Source organism: Gymnodraco acuticeps, unplaced genomic scaffold (genome assembly GCF_902827175.1).
Source record: "Gymnodraco acuticeps unplaced genomic scaffold, fGymAcu1.1, whole genome shotgun sequence".
Classification (NCBI taxonomy): Eukaryota; Metazoa; Chordata; class Actinopteri; order Perciformes; family Bathydraconidae; genus Gymnodraco; species Gymnodraco acuticeps.
In genome coordinates this window covers 1,917,499-1,938,758 of record NW_022991286.1, presented here as the reverse complement: position 1 = coordinate 1,938,758, position 21,260 = coordinate 1,917,499, and positions in this window count along the sequence as shown.

Genomic DNA, 21,260 nt, shown 5'->3' with positions numbered 1-21,260 from the left:
GCTCATTACTAGGATCCGGGTTAATGATCCGGATGAATCATGACTCGCCCATCTCTACTGGCTTCAGTAGAAGCTGCTGGGAGTCCCAGCAGCTTCTACTGAAGCCTTCCGAGTAAATCGCCAGAACGCCGACACCTCCTCATCTCCACCGCTCCCATGTTTTATTTTGTGTCGCCATAAGTTAGTCTCTCTGCGTTTCTGCGCTGGGCTAATGCTAATAATGCTAATGCGAGGATAATAAAATGGCGGCTTCACAAAACTTTTTGGGAGTTTTACGGGGCGTGGTTTGCAATCCGCCCAGCTAATCAGACATATAGCTCTTTTCTCACAAGAGAGCCGTACGAAAGTCCCTGCTCTCTAGCAGCTCTCTGCTCTCTAGCAGGGACTTTCGTGGGGGTAAAAAGGTTCTCATGAACTAATTTTAGTACCAGCTCTTTTTGGTGTGAACGCGATAAAAGAGGCTAACGTCCACGCTAGCTTCCACGTTAGCTGCTATATGTTTTGCATTGAGGTGATACTTGAGGCTTGATGTGCTGCGGTGATATGCGAATTCCTTTTTGCATAATTTGCACACAACCGTGCTCTTATCGACGCTTCCATCCGTCCGTTTTTTAAAACAACATTTCCCACTGTTGTTCACAGTGGTTTGTTGTTGTCTGAAGTCATGAACGTTCGTTGGTGCTCCAGTATAATCGGTACGCCTGAAACTCATCCAGTGAGAAACGTTCCGCGGTGCAAAAATAAGTGCGATTAAAATGCGTTAATTTTTTTAACGCGTTAATTTTTGTGTAATTAATTAATCTTAATTAACGCGTTAAAGTCCCGGCCCTAATATATATATATATATATATATATATATATACAGTGCAATCATTCTTTCATGCTAAATGAAGCTCTGTTGCTTGGATATCACTAGATCCTGTTACAGCGTAATATAAGTACATAACGATTGATGTGTACATTAGCATAATTACTAGCTAGCCAGTAGCTGCTAACTGCCGCCTCGCTAATATCAAATCCATCATAATAACAAATCATTACCATGCTGTCATGAACGCGCGGTGCTGTTACGTGTACGCAAATTGACGTGCTTGGTGTGAACGAGCATTTTGGTTAAAGTTGCACATGCGCTATGAGCGCACATACGGGTACTTCTCAGGCATGCCGGGTAATCTGTGACGTTTCGCTCTCTCAAAAGTTGGGCCATTTTATCATTGTCACTGTCACTAACCGATCCGTCCCCCTGCCCGATCGGTACTGCGCATGTGCGAGATGGTCCGCCATATTGGACAACTCCGGACGGCAACCCAAGATGGACACTTGACACAGTGGCTTTTAGCAAAGCTCAAAAAGAAAACTCGAGAGAGATGAGTTATTGTTATTACAACGTGACTTCACTATTATTTAACAACTCTTTTTACTGGGTTCTTTTATTTGGGGTTAAGTACATTGTCAGAATAAGTGAGGAATTAATTTAACTTCTGTTAGACAGCCATATGCCATACATTTTTGCACACATTCACAGTAAATATGTATTCAGTATGATAGCTGTCTAACAGAAGTTAAATCCATTTCTCACTTATTCTGACAATGTACTTAACCCCAAATAAAAGAACCCAATAAAAAGAGTTGTTAAATAATAGTGAAGTCACGTTGTAATAACAATAACTCATCTCTCTCGAGTTTTCTTTTTGAGCTTTGCTAAAAGCCACTGTGTCAAGTGTCCATCTTGGTTTGCCGTCCGGAGTTGTCCAATATGGCGGACCATCTCGCACATGCGCAGTACCGATCGGGCAGGGGGACGGATCTGCAGCTCTGCCCGAGGTTCCGCCGACTGCGCTCCTGCCGGGGGTCCTGCCAATCCTGTGTCCTGTCCCGTTGGGGGTCCCGCCAACTCCTGGTCCTCTTCCGTGGGGAATCTTGCCGACACCTGTCCCACCGGCTCCGGATCCTGTCCGGTCGACACCGGCTCCTACCCGGCCTCCGGAGCTGTCCGGTCTTGGCCCTCGAGCCGGGCCCCCTGAGTGCCGCGGTCCTCGCCCTCGGGCCCGGTCCCCTGACTCTTCCTGCCGTTGCCTTCGCCCTCGGGCCCGGCCCCCTGACTCTTCCTGCCGCTGCCTTCGCCCCTCCATGGTCCCCACCTTGGACTCTGTCTTGCCCCCGGGCTGTCCGCCCGAGTCCCCCTTTTTGGACTCTGCCTTGCCCCCGGGCCGTCCGCCCGAGACCCCGTCAGTTCAGTCCCGTCCTCCTGACCCCCTCCCCCCACCCTGGTGGCTTAGTGATGCGTCCCTCCTCCGGACCCCCTCCATCCACCCTGCTTGAGGTTTTGGACTTTTTTTGTTGTTTTGGGACGTCTGGGATCCGTCCCTTGAGGGGGGGGGTACTGTTAGGATCTGTCTGTGTTGGTGTTTTTCTTGTCTTTTTCTATCTTTGGGTTTCCTGTTTTATTTTGTAAAGTGTTCACCCCCGTTTCCTGCCTGTTTGCTTTCTGTCTGTTTCCCTCCCTGATTACCCGATTGTGTTCACCTGGTGCCTCTGTGTTTTCTCCTCCCTCCTCACCTGTCTCGTGTTTATGTGATTAGTCCTGGGTGTATTTAAGTTCTGGGTTTTCTGTCTCTCTTTGTCGGGTTGTCTTGTGTAATGACCAGTTCATCGGTGAGTCTTCCGTTCTGTCTCTGTTTGTTGTAGATTTGTAGCCTTGAAATAAAGGAGTTATTTTCGTTATATCTGCATTTGGGTCCCGATTCCTGCACACCGTAACATTATTACGACGTGACTTCACTATTATTTAACAACTCTTTTTATTGGGTTCTTTTATTTGGGGTTAAGTACATTGTCAGAATAAGTGAGAAATTGATTTAACTTCTGTTAGACAGCCATATGCCATACATTTTTGCACACATTCACAGTAAATATGTATTCAGTATGATAGCTGTCTAACAGAAGTTAAATCCATTTCTCACTTATTCTGACAATGTACTTAACCCCAAATAAAAGAAGCCAATAAAAAGAGTTGTTAAATAATAGTGAAGTCACGTTGTAATAACAATAACTCATCTCTCTCGAGTTTTCCTTTTTGAGCTTTGCCAAAAGCCACTGTGTCAATGTTGTCCTACTTGGGTTGCCGTCCGGAGTTGTCCAATATGGCGGACCATCTCGCACATGTGCACTGCAGATCGGGCAGAGCTGCAGATCGGGTAGTGACAATTGTCATGCGCTAATGAGCAACTCTCATAGGAATGAATGAGGCCCCGCCTCCCACGCTCTATCCAGTTCTTATTATACATCCATGGTCCGCCACCAATAGGCTCTGTGCACAAGATGGCGTCTATCAACTTCCGGCGGCTGGGTGTGCGGCTGAGTACTTCCGGTTTGAGTACAGAGTTTTGACAGCTTGACAGTTTGTTATGTCACACCGAGAGCAAGAATGAGCGGATTTCGGGGTAAAGAAAAGCGATTGGCCTTCCAGCGTGTAAGAAAGTCGGCACTACATTGCTGTGTGCCCCTTTGTACAAATTCGTCCCGTTATCAGAATCAGAATACCTTTATTAGTCCCACAGAGGGGACATTTGCAGCGTTACAGCAGGAAAGAGCCACAGACAGCTTAGTGTTGAATATCTTACATGCGTTAAAAAGTACTAAGTTATAATATAATAAACAATATGCTAAAAAAAAAGATAAAAAGTTAAATAATTTTCAAAAATACAGATAAAAAACAAATCAAATCTACAAATCAAATCCTGTAGCAGTTCTTAGGATTTAGCAGCCCGGTATATATATTACAGTTATTAAAGATGGCATGTGTATATAAAGTATATATTGCACATAAAGCACATATTGCACATAGTTTGACGGTATTTAACAGCAGCAAGTTACACAATGTTATAATCGGGAGATAAGTTTTCATTCATTTCGGCAAGCCTGGGCAACAACGATTAAAAGATTTCTTGCACTCAAACCAATTGTGTATTTCATTACAAAAAGCAGTTATACCATACTATGTTTAGGTACTAATGAATTATATCCTCAAAACAAACGCACACATAAATAACAAAGGAAAATACATAATTTAATAAATCCACAATATGATTATGGATGTTTTTTTTTCGTGGTGCGATGTCTGCTGAGAAGTCCTTGTATGCCTCGCTGACTTTGAGGACATCTGGTTCTGGCAGCTCCCCCCGCACGGCCTTGTAACGTGTACTCCTTTGAACATGTTTATATGATAATTAGGACTTTAAGAACAATTTTACACTCAGACAACAATCACAAAGTTGTAGCAGGCTACATACAATTACTTAGGACAATATATATATTACCTTACACCGTCAGCAACTGTAAACTGCTTTGGCTTAGTGGAAATTAACACCATGTCACTCACTCTGCCTGGTTTCACACCCTATTAATTACACAAAAGAATTGTCAAATTAATTGAAAAGGTTGTTGATGCAACATACTAAATCAGCTCTTGGCACAAAGGAAATACTCATTAAACCGTGGATTGGTTTTGAACACATACTGTACTTACCATGGTTCTTGTTAGGGTTAAGGTAATGTTGTGAATCGAGTGGCCCATGGTGGTGGTGGGGTTATGGTATGGGCAGGCGTATGTTATGGACAACGAACGCAGGCCACTCGATTCACAACATTACCCTAACCCTACCCCTACCCCTCACACCAGATACTGACTGGTTTTCGGACCCCCCCAGACCCCCCCAATAAAGCAAAAATGCACGTTTCAGAGTGGCCTTTTATTGTGGCCAGCCTAAGGCACACCTGTGCAATAATCATGCTGTCTAATCAGCATCTTGATATGCCACACCTGTGAGGTGGGATGGATTATCTCGGCAAAGGAGAAGTGCTCACTATCACAGATTTTTTCAGATTTGTGAACAATATTTGAGAGAAATGGTTATTTTGTGTATATAGAAAATGTTTTAGATCTTTGAGTTCATCTCATGAAAAATGGGAGCAAAAACAAAAGTGTTGCGTTTATTTTTTTGTTCAGTGTAGCTAGCTACCAGTTGATGTGAGCAAATGTATTGTCACTATGTAATCTGTTGCAACACGTCAGCTAGCTGGGCTTATTTTAATCCTAAATCACAGGTTACCTACTCTAGCCATATCAAAACCTGCAGAACATGAACCTGATTGAGGCTTTGAACCGATTAACACTTTTTAATTTTCCTCCCTACTCTGAGATCGTGAGGCTTTTCATGCTTTCTCATGGACCTGTAACAGCTAGCCCTGATGCTCACTCTCCCTGAAGGTAGATCTTTGTTTGAAACTGTGGGGAATTGGATATCATTCATGTTATCCAAAAAAACGTAATAGTACATCATTAAAACGCTTTACACTGTATCAAGACTGTCAATTTGTCAAAGTTAGCCAGTAACTACAGCTTTGTTTGTCACTTACCTTCATAATTGTCGACGTAGCTGGATATGTAGCTACATCTTGAACCCCTTTTCTCTTTTGCTCCTCGGGGCTGAGCCTGCCGCTTGTACCAGCCGATGTACATTACTGATGTTAACCTTCGGTAGGTCTTGGAGACATCGAGTGTAAAATAGTGCCTATATAATATCTATACGCTATCTCTCTCGCGATCTATCGCTCTTCCCTCTACCGCTCTTCCCTCTACCGCTCTACTGTAGACCGGAAGTTTACAACCGCACACCCAGCCGCCGGAAGTTGATAGACGCCATCTTGTGCAACTAGCCCATTATTCCGGGTTGACGTCAGCTCGGATGGAATCTGTATCCGCTCGTTGTACACCCGTTTTTAAAAGATGTGGGTACGGAGGAAAAGAGAGAGGGTTTTATTTTCTGACGCTGCGTGAGTGCCCCGACGCACCGGGGACACATATTTATGTATAAAAGACATCACAAAGTGCATTTTGCATGATAGGTCCCCTTTAAAGAGTTGTTTGGCCTGAATCCTATTTGTCAAATAAAACAATCATCCCCATTTGTCTTTTAGACACAGAAACATAAAATAGGGTCCAGGTTGAAAAATACAGTAGTTACCCTTTTAAAATGTGCACATGAGCCATCATCAGATTAAAACTGTGTTCAGTCTGCTAAAACCATGGCATTCTCAGTCATCATCCTTAGTTTGACCTTGTGATAAGCAATAATTAGCTAATGCTAGACTGCTAACATGCTAACCCAACGTGAATATAATGTTGTACTTAAGTTAAAAACTTCCCAAACCTGTAAAAACATTAAAAAAATCAAAGGCGAAAGGTGCTTTTTTTCATTGCATCTTTGCTCAGTAGAACGAGAAAACACCAAGTAACCTTGCAAAGAAAGTTCACAGAAAAAGCAAATTGCCAGACTGCCTCCTGGTGGCAATCCAAGTAATTGACCACTGTGGCTCATGTGACAGTATTCCTCTCACATAAGTAACATTCCCTTCAAAAACATATTTACATTTGATCAAATATACCCTTAAAGTTGACCAAACATTTTGTGTGCGTCACAGTAGCATGCTGATATTAAAATCACAGTAAGCATCCTTACTGGGCCAAGTGTTTGGTGTTAGGGTTGCTGGGATTTGTTGCCGCTTGTAAGCAGCAGTATCTCTCTGTAAGCTATCAATAATGTTTACCCTAACTACCCGTTTCTCCTCCGTTTATCAAAAACAAATCTTTCTGTAGTGTAGGCCAATGCCAAAAAACGTCCTCATGCAAGGAAAGGCTATTTGCATTTGCAACAGTCAATGCGAAAGCAATTTTCAAACTTTATACAACAGCTCCTTACATCATAGGGATCTTTTTCAACGAAATCAGCAAGCCATCCCATTCAGTTACATACCAATATCAACCTTTTTTGCTTATCCTGTGGCTTCCTGCCCTTGGACTCATTTGATTTATTTGAAAGGAGAACTGTCTCGCATGTACAATAGAAGCTAGTGCTGTCAAAGCAGAGCTCCTGCTGAGTGATTCAGTGGCAGCTGCCTGCAGGTCCAACACATAGAACTTGTATTTTAAAAGAATCATTTTGAAGCTGCCCTGCCTGGACCTGTTGTTGTAATTGACCCATACGGTCAGGCTGCAAGTCTTTTTGTGGCTTTCAGGGTTTGAATGTTTTTTTTAGGAAAATAGTTCCATGTGTTTCAGTGTTTTGACAAAAGTAATGGCAGACAGGAGCAATTACGGCCCGTCCACACAGCGGCGTGCGTTGAAGCTTCCAACGCTTCTGCCCATTCACTTTGAATGGGGTGACGTCACTTTTAGCCGAACTGCATTTTGGGAAGCGACGCGGAGCGTCGCTGGCGTTGCTCGCTTCAAAAGTTGAGCAATGTTCAACTTTTGACGCCTCGGCAGAAGCGTCAGCCAATCGAATCATATGCCAGTACAAGCTCTAGCCAATCAAACCGCTGCTTGGGTGTCAGGGGCGGGAGATTCATGTGATTGGTTGTTGGTCGAGTGTCAGACACGCCCGCCGGCAAGCGTCAACGCACGCCGCTGTGTGGACGGGCCGTTAGTCTTCAGCATTAACCCTGCAGTGACGAGTCCCAGCAGAATATTTGTGTCGTTAGATGATTACTTTTGTCTCCTGTGATTGAACAACAGCCTTTTCTGGATACCATGCATACTTGTTTTTCCATTTCCTTTTTTGTCTTTTTGTCCTTTTTTTGGTTTCTGCTCATCAGTAAACAGTACAGACTTGCCAAGCTATGAACTGTAAATAGCTGCCAATGTTTCCAGTTTCAGTTTACACCCCTTTGTGTGTGTGTGTGTGTGTGTGTGTGTGTGTGTGTGTGTGTGTGTGTGTGTGTGTGTGTGTGTGTGTGTGTGTGTGTGTGTGTGTGTGTGTGTGTGTGGGGGGGGGGGGGGGCCGCAACAGCGGTAATTAAAGGTGAAAACTCTCAACAATGCTACAACTACTGTCACAAACTAGATGAGGCGCAACTTCCAACAGGAGTCATTTGGGGGGGCTCTTGGGAAAAAAGGTTGGGAACCACTGGCATAGACTGTATATGGGTATATGTCTGAAAGGAGTGCTGACGGAGAGCACCGGAACGCCACTCCAGCTCTTCAAATATTGCAGTACCCATAAGGAGCCGTACACATGCCGCAGTGTTTGCGTGGCTGTGTCTTTAGTTGAAAGCACAGTGGCGATCTGTTGTTATTAGCTCAGTGAGGTTAAGGCACACCTTGATATGATCATTATAGTTATTAATGAGACATTAGAGACTAAATGAAAAACAGGTATACAATACTATAAGACAGTAACAAAAAAGTTGTTAAAAATAACAAGAATAGAGTTTAAAAGGGGAGTGATTTGTAAAATATCCAAAAAGAAAAATCTGCTTACAGTTCTGTTTCATATGGGTGTTGAGAGATGTATCCATAAATCTCCTCATGTTGCTCTCAAAGTGCACCAGATTGATGCTTTCAACTTTAATATTTAAAAATAAATCTTCCCGGGGGACCATGCCCCCGGACCTTAGGAAACTAAATACATTTGCACACATCTTATGTCCATATCTTTCTGTTTTGGTGGTCATGCCACACCGTGCACATGCCTGCATGCGCGAGTCATGGTACGATATCTGGATTAAGAGGTTGCTTTTTCTTTGCACAGCATGAAAGAAAGGACAAATGAATGGGCTGTGATTTTGTTTTTTTTAAGCAGAGGTTGAGTTCAATAATTTGTACGGCCCTTGGAGGATGTTGTAAAAATTGAAATGGCCCTTGAGAGGAAAAAGATTCCCCACCCCTGGTGTGAATAATAATAAAAACCCTTGATTTTTAACTTAACATCTCTGTCTCCTATTGATCTGAGTATATTATAAAGAATAGCAGTTAATTGAAGCATTATAGCACAGGCCTTTGTCAGATGGTATATTACGCAGTTTTTTTTCTGCTTCGAATAGTTCTCTCTTTTTTCACCATACCTGTGTTTGCATCACTGATTATACATTTAAAAAAAATATTACCCAGAAACATTATCAACCTATGGATTAACGATTCAGCCGCGTTTTTTCTGGTTTTAATGCCATTGAACAAGTATTTTGATCAGATTGACAGCTACGGTGAGACGATCTCCCGTAAAAGCTCCGTAAAGGTACGTGTTGTGATGTCTGTGTTTGCTTCCCCTGTCGCGAGTTCGGATCACTCAGTGATGATACTAATACCTAAATAATCTGTGGAACCTCAGCTTTAATCGGATATCTTGTAAGTGCAGCTACGATAAGTAATAAGGGTATCTTTTATCTTGAGTTCTGTGCCAAAGTGCGTTAGCATTTTTTGCTCAGGGGTCATTTAGACGCTTCTTATGAGACTTGTGTTTTGTTTTGGTAAAAATGGTTTGTATCGTCAGTTAGCTGAGATTATTCCCGTTAATCTGGTATAACACATTAATAGGTTCTTAAATATTAAGATCCCCTGAGACACAGTGTCGTGAAAAAAAGAAAAGAAAGTACCCGCCGTCGGGGACCTTGGGGCTTAACAGGTTAATGAGGCTCTCAAATAGCACTCCAGGGTAAATATATAAGGTTGATTTATTAAGGAGTAATTTGGCCCTGGAGGACTATTTTGGCTTCTAGTAAGTTTCTAGATCTTTAAAAAAATACATGTTCATCCAAGTAGTGGAATAATTGTTATAGTAAAAGTAGTTTTTGTGATGTGTTTGGGTTACTTGTAGGGGCTCTCCTCTCTACCCAGCAGGATTTCACTGCAGTGCATTCCGTCAGACTGCTGCCTTATATGGTGCCTCATCACCAGGTACTCTGTATGTCTGCTTATTCACTTCACGTTCTACATAGAGGAGGTTCACACAGTGAAAAGCATCAACATTAGAGCACTGCAAAACTTGGAGCGGCTGCGTACTGCAGCATAACGTCACTATCTGTCAGTTATTGTTCCAGAAGCCTGCACATAGTCAGCTCAGCAACTCTCAACTCAAAGTGACGCTCTGTTTTGACGACTCTGGGTGTTCATTTGCAAAAGTGTCACAATGTATACGCCAGATATTCTCCTCATAAGGATGGGCAAAAGGATTCTGCAGGCATGAGTAAACTTTCGCAAAAGCTTTGCTTGGGTGTAGGAGTGTTTCTGTATGTGAGCCTGTATTCCACACCTGTTGCATTTAACCATTTTTGTGTTGAGGATACATAAAAGGATACACTTTAATTCCCCATTTAATAAGATTTTGTATCAGGGTCCTCTATCTGAAAAGATGTTGGTTGTTAGATAAGTAACATTATAAAGCCCTTGTTTTTTCAACTTCTGTTGTGAAGATTACCCTGGAGGAAGTGAAACCCAATCTCAGAATATCTGCTCTTTTGGCTCTAACTCACATTGAACTCACTTCTGAAGTAAAAAACTTGGTGAAAACAAACTATTCTCCATCCTTTCGGGGACATCCTGGAACTCGATTAAGGTTGCCTACGGGTCACTAGATATTTAAACAGGACACACAAGATAGCCAGCACAATGTGTTACAGTATGTAGACCAATCTCAATTATCCAGGTACCAAATAACAAGCTGATTAATTGAAGTTGAAGAGATTAAAACATTTTATCACTCATCAAAAAAGCTTTATCTGTTTATTTCATAGGAGCAGTCTGTATGATGGCATCTAGACTTTACATCTGGTAGTGAATCAACGATGGCCTTCAGGTAAAAAGTTAAAGCTTTAAAATCCAACTAAAAGCGGTGTAATTATTTGTTCAGAAGGAGGTACAAGCGTTTGCACCGCAAATAAAGGGAGTCAAATATGAGTTCCTTTAAATGTTACATTGTTTATGCTTCATGCCCCAACAATTAAAGAGTTTGCAGCAGCCAGTGGATTTATGAGGCTGTAGCGGTGCTATGAGCTACAGGCTAACATTAGCATGCTTACATGCCTACGAAGACTGCAACTCAACTCGAAGACAAATCAACAAATATAGACCTGCTGGTATTGCTAGATGGAAAGTCAAGGGATCCCCAATGGTTAGGAAACCTTCTCTAAAGACCATGAATGTCTAACCATAATTCAATGGCATATCCTCATGATTGTTGTTTATATATTGTCCAGACAAAAGGATTGGATCGACCAACCAACTGACCAACATTTCATACACAGAAAGCTAACATGGCTAATAAGTGCTACCACAAATGTATGTTTGGCAATTTCCCTTGCTCTATTTACTTGTTGTGAAACATATGCTTTTAACAGATTAAACAACAAAACAAACGTTTCCTACAGTGTATACGATTTGTCAAATCCAATCTTATACAGTATATGCCTAGTGACTAATATATTTTGTATGACTGATTAGATCAGACGGTGTGTATAGAAAATAGAGAAGCTAGTGCCATGAGTGCAATTATTTCAACTTCAAACCAGGTTTTATCAGTATGGTACTAGCCAGTGTGTAAGGGGAGCTTTTTCTACTATAACCACCCCAACCTGCTCTGGAGTATCACTTACATTATAGAGAAGACCTTTTGTGGCTTAGCATGCTGTATCCCAGCAGTGTATTTCATTAGTGCTAATGCTCCTGAACTAAATGGTAGACTACAGTATAATGTGGATCTATATAAGTGGGAGTGAGGGAAGCAATCCTGTGGTCTATGGGCAACAGTTGAATAGCACTTGTCAACACGATCCCATGGGAAGGTGTGTAAATATATTGCAATTTTAAGAACATCTCATGTGCCATGTGAAGAAATTTTAAGCTTTTCCTGTGTCATTTAACATTGCTAAGGCCCCCTGCACTCCACTAGGGGTCTCTGTGTGTGTACTATGCCTCCTGGCTCTTTTTTGTGTTTCAGGTGATCCAAGTTTGTCATGACCCGACTCATGAGCCATAATAAAGAATGAGAGATAGATGAGTTGACGTGTAACAAAAAAACAATTTATTTCAACAAAATACCCTTCTTATTCCAAACTTGTCAAACAGACATTTTAAACTTGTGGTTAAAAAAAAAGAACGTCTTTCTCTTTGTTCTGTCCTTGATATGTGTTTTTGGTGTATATCTGTCATGTATGTGTTTCTTGGCTGTGTTTTGGCACCACCTTGTGGTGGTTGGTTGACACTGCTGCTTGCTAGTGGTTTATTCGATTCCTGTTACTAGGAGAACGAACTTGTTTGTTTCCGAGTGTGCTCCACGTGTAGCTTGGGTTGTTTTCATGAACGGACGTCTGCTCTCCATGGGCTGTGCTTCGTATTTCCCGCTGGTTCACGCATCGTCTGTGAGTGTTATTATCCGACAGGCTGTGGCTTAATGGGAATATGTTATATGTAAAATGTTTATGTTTGTAGGAATGCAGTGAGTATTCCTTGCGGCTAAGCTACTAGCGGCTAGGCTGATTAGCTTCTCAGTTTGTGCGCCGTAGCTCATTGTGTGAAGTATTCTGTTTAGTTTAGCTCGTCAGTCGGACAGTCAATAATAAACTGTTATGTCTGTATTGTCTTTACAGTTTCACCAAGTAAAGAGACTTCAGTAAAACTGACGACTGCGCTGGAGTTTTCTTTCAAACGGTTTAACTGGATGGATAGCTAGCTCAGTGCTAGTGAGACCCTTACACTCTTCATAATACATTTCATGACTTGTAATTGCTAATATTTTCGCAGGATGAAATTACACAATAAAAATGAAAAGTACAAATAGACAACATAATAAATGACTTAAGATAGGAAATCGCCATTAGGCTGCACTCGATGTCGATAGCCTTTAGAGAGCCACACAGACGGATGAAAGTTGACCAAGCTAGTGATGAATTTTAAGTCAATTTTCCAAGCCCACAGGTAACTAAATGACACTTTAATATATGACAGACCATAACATATCTGGTGTGAGGGGTAGGGGTAGGGTTAGGGTAATGTTGTGAATCGAGTGGCCCATGGTGGTGGTGGGTTTATGGTATGGGCAGGCGTATGTAATGGACGACGAACACAGGCCACTCGATTCACAACATTACCCTAACCCTACCCCTACCCCTCACACCAGATACTGCCTGGTTTTCGGACCCCCCCAATAAAGCAAAACTGCACGTTTCAGAGTGGCCTTTTATTGTGGCCATTCTAAGGCACACCTGTGCAATAATCAGGGGTGTGTGATTCGGTGGACTAAGGATTGCACCACTGCTTTTTGCAGATGATGTGGTTCTAATGGCTTCATCGGTCTGCGACCTTCAGCACTCACTGGATCGGTTCGCAACCGAGTGTGAAGCGGCTGGGATGAGGATCAGCACCTCCAAATCTGAGGCCATGGTTCTCAGCAGGAAACCGATGGACTGTCCACTCCAAGTAGGGAATGAGTCCTTACCCCAAGTGAAGGAGTTCAAGTATCTCGGGGTCTTGTTCTCGAGTGAGGGAACAATGGAGCGTGATATGGGCCGGAGAATCGTAGCAGCGGGAGCGGTACTGCAGTCGCTTTACCGCACCGTTGTGATGAAAAGGGAGCTGAGCCAGAAGGCAAAGCTCTCTGTCTACCGGGCCATTTTCGTTCCTACCCTCACCTATGGTCATGAAGGATGGGTCATGACCGAAAGAACGAGATCGCGGATACAAGTGGCCGAGATGGGTTTTCTCCGCAGGGTGGCTGGTGTCTCCCTTAGGGATAAGGTGAGAAGTTCAGTCATCCGGGAGGGACTCAGAGTTGAACCGCTCCTCCTTCGCGTCGAAAGGAGCCAGTTGAGGTGGTTCGGGCACCTAGTTAGGATGCCACCTGGACGCCTCCCTAGGGAGGTGTTCCAGGCACGTCTAGCTGGGAAGAGACCAAGGGGTAGACCTAGGACCAGGTGGAGGGATTACATCTCTTCGCTGGCCTGGGAGCGCCTTGGGATCCCCCAGTCAGAGCTGGTTGATGTGGCCAGGGAAAAGAAAGTTTGGGGCTCTGTTGCGGCAGAAACTACGGTAGTAGCCTGCCATACCGAGGAAACGGCGGAGATCACTCCTGGTGACGGGCACCGCACATTCAGCCACCGCAGCAACCTTAGCTTCCACTGGTCGGACTTGGCCCCCACGTGTTACGTTCCCTCTTTGCTAGGGGTAAGAAAGGGAAACGACACGACCAGTTTGTAATTGGTATTGGTTACCGGTGGGTTTATTTATGACGGCAGGTTGCGCTGGCGCAGCGGTTTCAGCAGGGAAAGCGGAAATCACCACTGCTGGCTTTTCCTCCGGCATTTTGTCATCTGTAAACAGGGTCCCAAACATAGTATCATTTAGAGACACCTCCGAGTCACTCTTACACGCCTGCGCGCGAGTGACAGCACAAATGGGGAAAATGTGAGCATTTGTGGCCTCAGACAACACAGTCTGAGGAGAATCCAATATTTCAAGTGCAGGAGTTACCTTACCTCCTGCGATGTCATTTCCCATTAAAAGAACTATACCCCGTATGGGTAATGCTGGGGAAACGACACGACCAGTTTGTAATTGGTATTGGTTACCGGTGGGTTTATTTATGACGGCAGGTTGCGCTGGCGCAGCGGTTTCAGCAGGGAAAGCGGAAATCACCACTGCTGGCTTTTCCTCCGGCATTTTGTCATCTGTAAACAGGGTCCCAAACATAGTATCATTTAGAGACACCTCCGAGTCACTCTTACACGCCTGCGCGCGAGTGACAGCACAAATGGGGAAAATGTGAGCATTTGTGGCCTCAGACAACACAGTCTGAGGAGAATCCAATATTTCAAGTGCAGGAGTTACCTTACCTCCTGCGATGTCATTTCCCATTAAAAGAACTATACCCCGTATGGGTAATGCTGGGCACACAACAGGGAAAAATCCAGTAATTAACTTCGACTGTATGTGTACATTGTGTACGGGACGGGGCACGTAACCCATTTCAATGCCACATAATAGTGATCCGTACCCACACGCTGACTGGTCTGAGAATGGCAGAGCCGAGGCCACAATCACTGACTGTGAACCTCCAGTGTCTCGTAGGATGCGGACGGGTCTCTGATCGTCTGACTCACCTGTTAATGATATCAACCCATCGAACACAAAAGGCCTGAAACAGGGATCTATTTCCTCATCATTGTCAGATGCGGGAGTAATGAGTGGGTTGGTATTGATTAAGCCGATGCCTTTCGGCCTAGTCATGTTGGGTGGCTGCTCCTTCCGCTTCAGAATCATACAATTACCAATAAGATGCCCAAGCTGATGACAATAGTGACATTCTCTCTCCTCTTTGTTCCTCGTAAATACTCTCGCTGACTGAACAACAGGTGCACCCGGCATGCGGCAAGAGTTCTCAGCAATAGCCGGAGAAAACACCGTTTTATGCATTAGCACATATTCGTCTGCCAGCACAGCAGCTGCGGAGAGAGATTGCACTTTCTGGTCATTTAGGTGCCCCACAATACGATCAGGTAATCCCCTCTTAAATTCCTCCATCAGGATTAATTCCTTCAAGGCAGAATACTCTGCAGCGTCACATGACTCAATCCATTTATTTAACAACATCCCTTTCTCCCTGGCATACTCGACATGTGTTTGATTAGCCCCCTTTCTGTGATTCCTGAACTTCTGCCGATAAGCCTCGGGAACTAACTCATACACCCTAAGTATGGCACGCTTCACCAGGTCGTAACTTAGGCTGTCCTCCAGTGAATGAGCAGCAACCGCCTCCTGAGCTCTCCCGTGAAGTTTACACTGCATTAACAGAGCCCAGGCCTCAGTCGGCCACTGTAATGCCGCTGCCATGCGTTCAAACGCACCAAAATACGCATCCACTTCAGCCTCACGGAAAACCGGCACTAACGCAACATTTTTTCCTACATTGAAGGCAGGTGGATGAGAAAAAAGTGGAAGGCTTCCTCCGACATGGCCAAAAGCACCGGAGGCGCGCAGCTCGGAGTCTAGCTCCAGCTGACGTATCCGGACTTCCTTGTCTGCCTCGATTTTCCGTACTTCCAACTGAAACTGCCTGTCTTGCTCCCTGTCTTTAGCCTCTAACTGAAGCCAGGCGAGACGGATTTTTAGTTTATTCCCTTCCCGGGAATCTGTGCTGCCCACAGAAGAGGGTGGACCTCCGCGAGGCGGCAGGAACCGTGCTTCACACGACTCGCCCCCCTCGCTGTCATCACTCTTTTCCTCGGTAAACTTTGCCGCCTGCCTCTGACTTAACGGGTCTTCAGCTAACACATCAGACACTGGGAGCTCAACAGGTACAGCCAGTACTAATAACTCCCTTTTCACCATCTCCTCCACCACTAATGCCTTCAACTCTTTTTTTACCATTTGCCGATTTACCACAAGACTGAAGTGCCGCGCTATCTCCATTAAGTCGTCCTTTTTACACCGGTCCAACTCCTCATAGGACGGCCAAACTAAGAACGATGCTAAAGTGAACGATGCCATACCTGAGTGTACCGCCCACACGTTTTACTCAGTTTTCAGTCACAATAACACCACCTATTACCCCCAGAATCTATTTAGAGATCCCGGACGAGTCCCCACGGGTTACGTTCCCTCTTTGCTAGGGGTAAGAAAGGGAAACGACACGACCAGTATGTAATTGGTATTGGTTACCGGTGGGTTTATTTATGACGGCAACTGAACAAAACAATGATAAACACACGAACAGCCTGGACCAACAACGGACCAAACTGTTACGGGTTAACAACACAGGACTCCAAAGGAGAGTTGCACAGTAGGCTACAAAAGAATGAACGTACCTGACTTCTAAAGTGGAACAAAACACTAAACAAAAGGAGACTGTGTAGAAACACAGCTGTTGTTGATCAACCGGTGCTAATCACCGGGGTCTAAGCAATATACACAAATGCTGATCTACAGGCGCTAAGCTAACCTGGGTCTAAGCTGTTTCACAATGTCACTGATCTAAATGCGGGTCTACAGGAGCTAAGCAACCTGGATCTACGCAACACACACACACACAAACCCTACTCTAAACACAGAATACCACGACACACTGCTAACCAGTGAGATCGCACAGAACCCTACAGAATATACTGCTAAGCAGTCTAACGAGGCACAGAAAATACACTGCTACAGAATCACAGGAGGAAGGCTTTGTCACAAGTAGAGGGTTGAGGCATCTGTCACAGAATACAGGGCCTCCAGACGGATGTTCGTGCCCAGCCTTTATCCTCCTCCCCCGGATGACGTGGCAGCAGCGGGCAGGGCTTGAGTGACGTCTGTCCAATCCCCGCGAATGTTGCGAGGTCGGGACGGCCACTGACAGCATCGGAAGGTACAGCTCATTTGCATACACACAACGTTAAAGGCACAAGGTAGCAGCGGCTGTAACAGGCTCTCTGCTGGAACTGCTACCCCTGCGACCCGACCACGGATAAGCAGGAGAAGATGGATGGATGGATGGACAATGCTTTTGTGTTTTTCCCCTTCGATTCGGAGAAACAAATAGTTTTTTCGGAGTTTAGGATGGCCGAACACACTACACTACCCATAATCCTCAGCTATCGTTTGGGACTACAGTCCCTTTGCTTGAAAAACCCCGTGATTAATCTTCAAGCTCTGTGATTGGATGTTGGAGTGGCAGTGGGCCAAGGTTACACCGAGCGTCAAACAGGACTTTGAAATGGAATGAAACCACGGCAGACTATCCAAAACTGGACTGGAACAGCCCCGCCCCCCCCCCCCACATTGGATTAACCTATGGATTAACCCTCAGCAGCGTTTTTATCGTTTTAATGCCATTGAACACGACTTTTAATCAGAATAACAGCGAAGGTGAGACGATCTCCCGTAAAAGCTCCGTAATACTACGTATTGTGATCTCTGTGTTTGCTTCCTGTCATGAGTTTTGATCGCTCAGTGATGATACTAATACCTATATAATCTGTGGAATCTCAGTTTTAATTGGATATCTTGTATGTGCAGTTACGATAAGTAATAAGGGTATTTTTACCTTGAGTTCTGTGCCAAGTGCGTTAGCATTTTTTCGCTCAGGGGTCATTTAGACGCTTCTTATGAGACTTGTTTTGTTTTGGTTACAATGGTTTGTACAGACATTAGGGTTTTTTAAATCAACACTTAAAACTCACTTCTTCTCTTGGCCTTCTAGCCTTTTCTTATCAAGCTCCACTTTTGTGGAATTAGCTTCCAGTTTGTGTTCGGGCGGCCGACAGCCTATCCGTTTTAAGAGTACGCTTAAGACCTTCCTTTTGATAAAGCTTATAGTTGATACAATGACCTAATGAGAGTGCTTTGACGCAGATACGCTGTGCCTCTTCACCTACATTTTGGTTCTTACTCTTTCACTTAAATCCTAAAAACTTGGATCTTATATTTAAAACTAAGGTTATTACTACTCTTTCTATTTTTTCTTTATCCAAAACCTTTTCCCTCCATGACCTCACAAGGTTTTATTGGAGGGAAACAGGTTTGCAGAGGGGGCCTTATTCAAGGCCGGGGAGTGTTATGCCGTAGTCACAGCGTACCTCCTTATCCCTCACCAATTCCAACTAAGGCCCCAGCGGGGACCTTGCTCCCTGCGTGTGCCTGTGTGTATATCTACGCTGGGATCCGGAGTCGAGGCTGATCCTCTTGCTGTGGTCCTGTGCCCTGGATCCTCTATCCTGAGTCCTGGATTAAGTCTTGGACTTCGGGTCGTGGCTGGGTCTGTCTCTGCGGTCCTGCCTGGGTCTTGTCACACTACTTCCCTGATGGCTCCCACAGGATTGTTGACATCCTCGTGGATTCATCTTCTTATTATAGACACATGCATTTCCAAACATTTGGACTACCTAAGTTGTAAATGTATTATCTTTTCGATTTACACACGGCATCTATTGCACGTCTGTCCGTCCTGGGAGAGGGATCCCTCCTCTGTTGCTCTCCCTGAGGTTTCTCCCATTTTTCCCTTTAAACTGTGGGTTTTTCTCCGGAAGTTTTTCCTTGTACGATGTGAGGGTCTAAGGTCAGAGGGTGTCGTTTTCTCATACTGATATTCTGCACAAATGGTGCTGTTGTATTTACTGTATAGTGTCCTTACTGTAAGGTAATTATTATATGTACAGCACTTTGGCTCGACCAAAAATCGTTTAAAAATGTGCTATATAAATAAAACCTGATTTGATTGGATTTGATTTGATACTGTTAGCTGAGTTTCTTCCCGTTAATCTGGTATGACACATTAATAGGTTTTTAAATATTAAGAAGCCCTGAGACACAGTTTCGTGAAAAAAAACAACCCGCAGCCCCCTCTACCGGGGGCTCTCGAGCTAAACAGGTTGGTTGATTAAAAACTGTATATAGTGGCTATTTTACACATCCCTTTCAAGATTTCAAGATTTTTTAAGGTTTATTGACATATCATATACACAACTACGGTGTAGTTATGCAATGAGTGAAAAACTTGGGTCGCTAGTTCCTCAACAAGACATCTATCAATATGTGTGTATACCTCCACCATTAAACTGTATATTCTGCACATTTCTTATACTATCTACATACATCTTATAAGAGAGCAATTAATATGTATAATATCAGTTAAAATAAATGCTTCAACATAGTTAACATTACAGGAAAGCAATATATTAGACGTCAAGTACTTTGTCAGGCTTAATATTTATCTGTAGATACCCCAAAGCTTTTTTCTTATTCAAAAGAAGACCTTAACCTAAAGTATTCTTTAATGTTTAAATAAAGGTTAATTCGTGTTTCTGTTTTGCACATCCTCCTATTAATATCTTTGTACATCCGGCACTAAACTGTTTTATTGTAGAGATCACTTACAATATCTTCTTGATATTTTATATTCTATATTTCTATCATTGACCTTCTACTTTCCCCCTATGAAAGTATGTACTCTTAATATTTACATTCTTTCATCAAATATAACATATTCAACAACAACATTAAATAACGTGCTTTAACCACTAGGCTGTGCGGGTTAAAAAACTGAAGTTTAAAGTGTTACCACAATAAATTATACTTTTTATTATTAGTGTACGACACTTATGTATGTATAACATCTGAAGATGTGTAGTTTTATTCATGTTTTCACATCATTTTACAGGATATTGTGTTGTGCGTAGACGGCTCTGCTAAGATTGTTCCCTAGTTTAGGTTTCATGTTATGTGTTTAGATAGGTTCCTGTTTTATTTTGATAGTCTTGTCTACCCTCATGTGTCTAAAGTACGTTTCCTGCCTTGTCTGTTTTCCCACGGTTGTGATTGTCTAATTGTCTTCACCTGGTGTTGTCTGTCTAGTATATATAGTTCTCGTCTTCCCCTGTCTCGTTGCCAGATTGTCTTGTGTGTTCCAAGCCTTCCAGCGTAAGATCCTTTTGTCATTGTCCATAGAGTTATCGTCCATAGAGTTAGATTAGTGTATTAGTAGTTTTTGTTTTGTTGCTTTATGTCAGGGGTGGGGAACCTCCGGCCCCCGGGCCGTATACGGCCCGCGAGACCATTTGGTGTGGCCCTCGAGGTAATTTATAAACACACGCAAAAAAGCAAAAAATTAAAGAAATCTAGACCGCAAAATAATTAAACAAGTGAGTGCCTGTTTTTCCTGGCCAAGGTCAGGGTCCTTGAACACAACACAAGCCTAACGTGTCATCACGTGGTATATGTCTCGTCTGACAGGGGTGTAGTTCTGACGGGGAGCACCAGAACGCAGCTCCGCTCCATCACTTCCAAAAATTGCAGTACCCATAAGGAGCCGTACACATGCTGCAGTTTTTGCGTGGCTGTGTCTTAGTTGTAACCCCAGTGGCGATCTGTTCATCTGTCATACTGAGCATACAGTCAATAACTTTGTTGTTATTAGCATCTGGTTAACTAGCTATGCTAACGAATATAAGAAGCTTTTACTACAACCAGTGAGGTAAAGGCACATCTTTATATGATCATTATAGTTGTAAAAAATAAGAGAATAAAGTAAACAGGTATAAAATACTATATGACAGTAAAAACAAGTTGTTATTAATAAACAAGAATACAGTTTGAAAGGAGAGTGATTTGTAAAATATCCATAAAGAAAAAGAAAATCTGCTTACAGTTTCATATGGGTGTTGAGAGATGTATCCATAGATCTACTAATGTTGCTCTCAAAGTGCACCAGATTGATGCTTTTAACTTCAACATTTAAAAAATAAATCTTCCCAGGGGAGCATGCCCCCCGGACCCCCCTAGAGGAGGTTAGGTCCCCCCCACTTAAATCATGTTCACATGGATAGGAGTCTAAATACATTTGCACACATCTTGTGTCCATATCTTTCTGTTTGGGTGGTCATGCCACAACTCTGCACGTGCATGCATTCGTGAGTCATAGCAAGATATCTGGATTAAGAGGTTGCTTTTTCTTTGCACA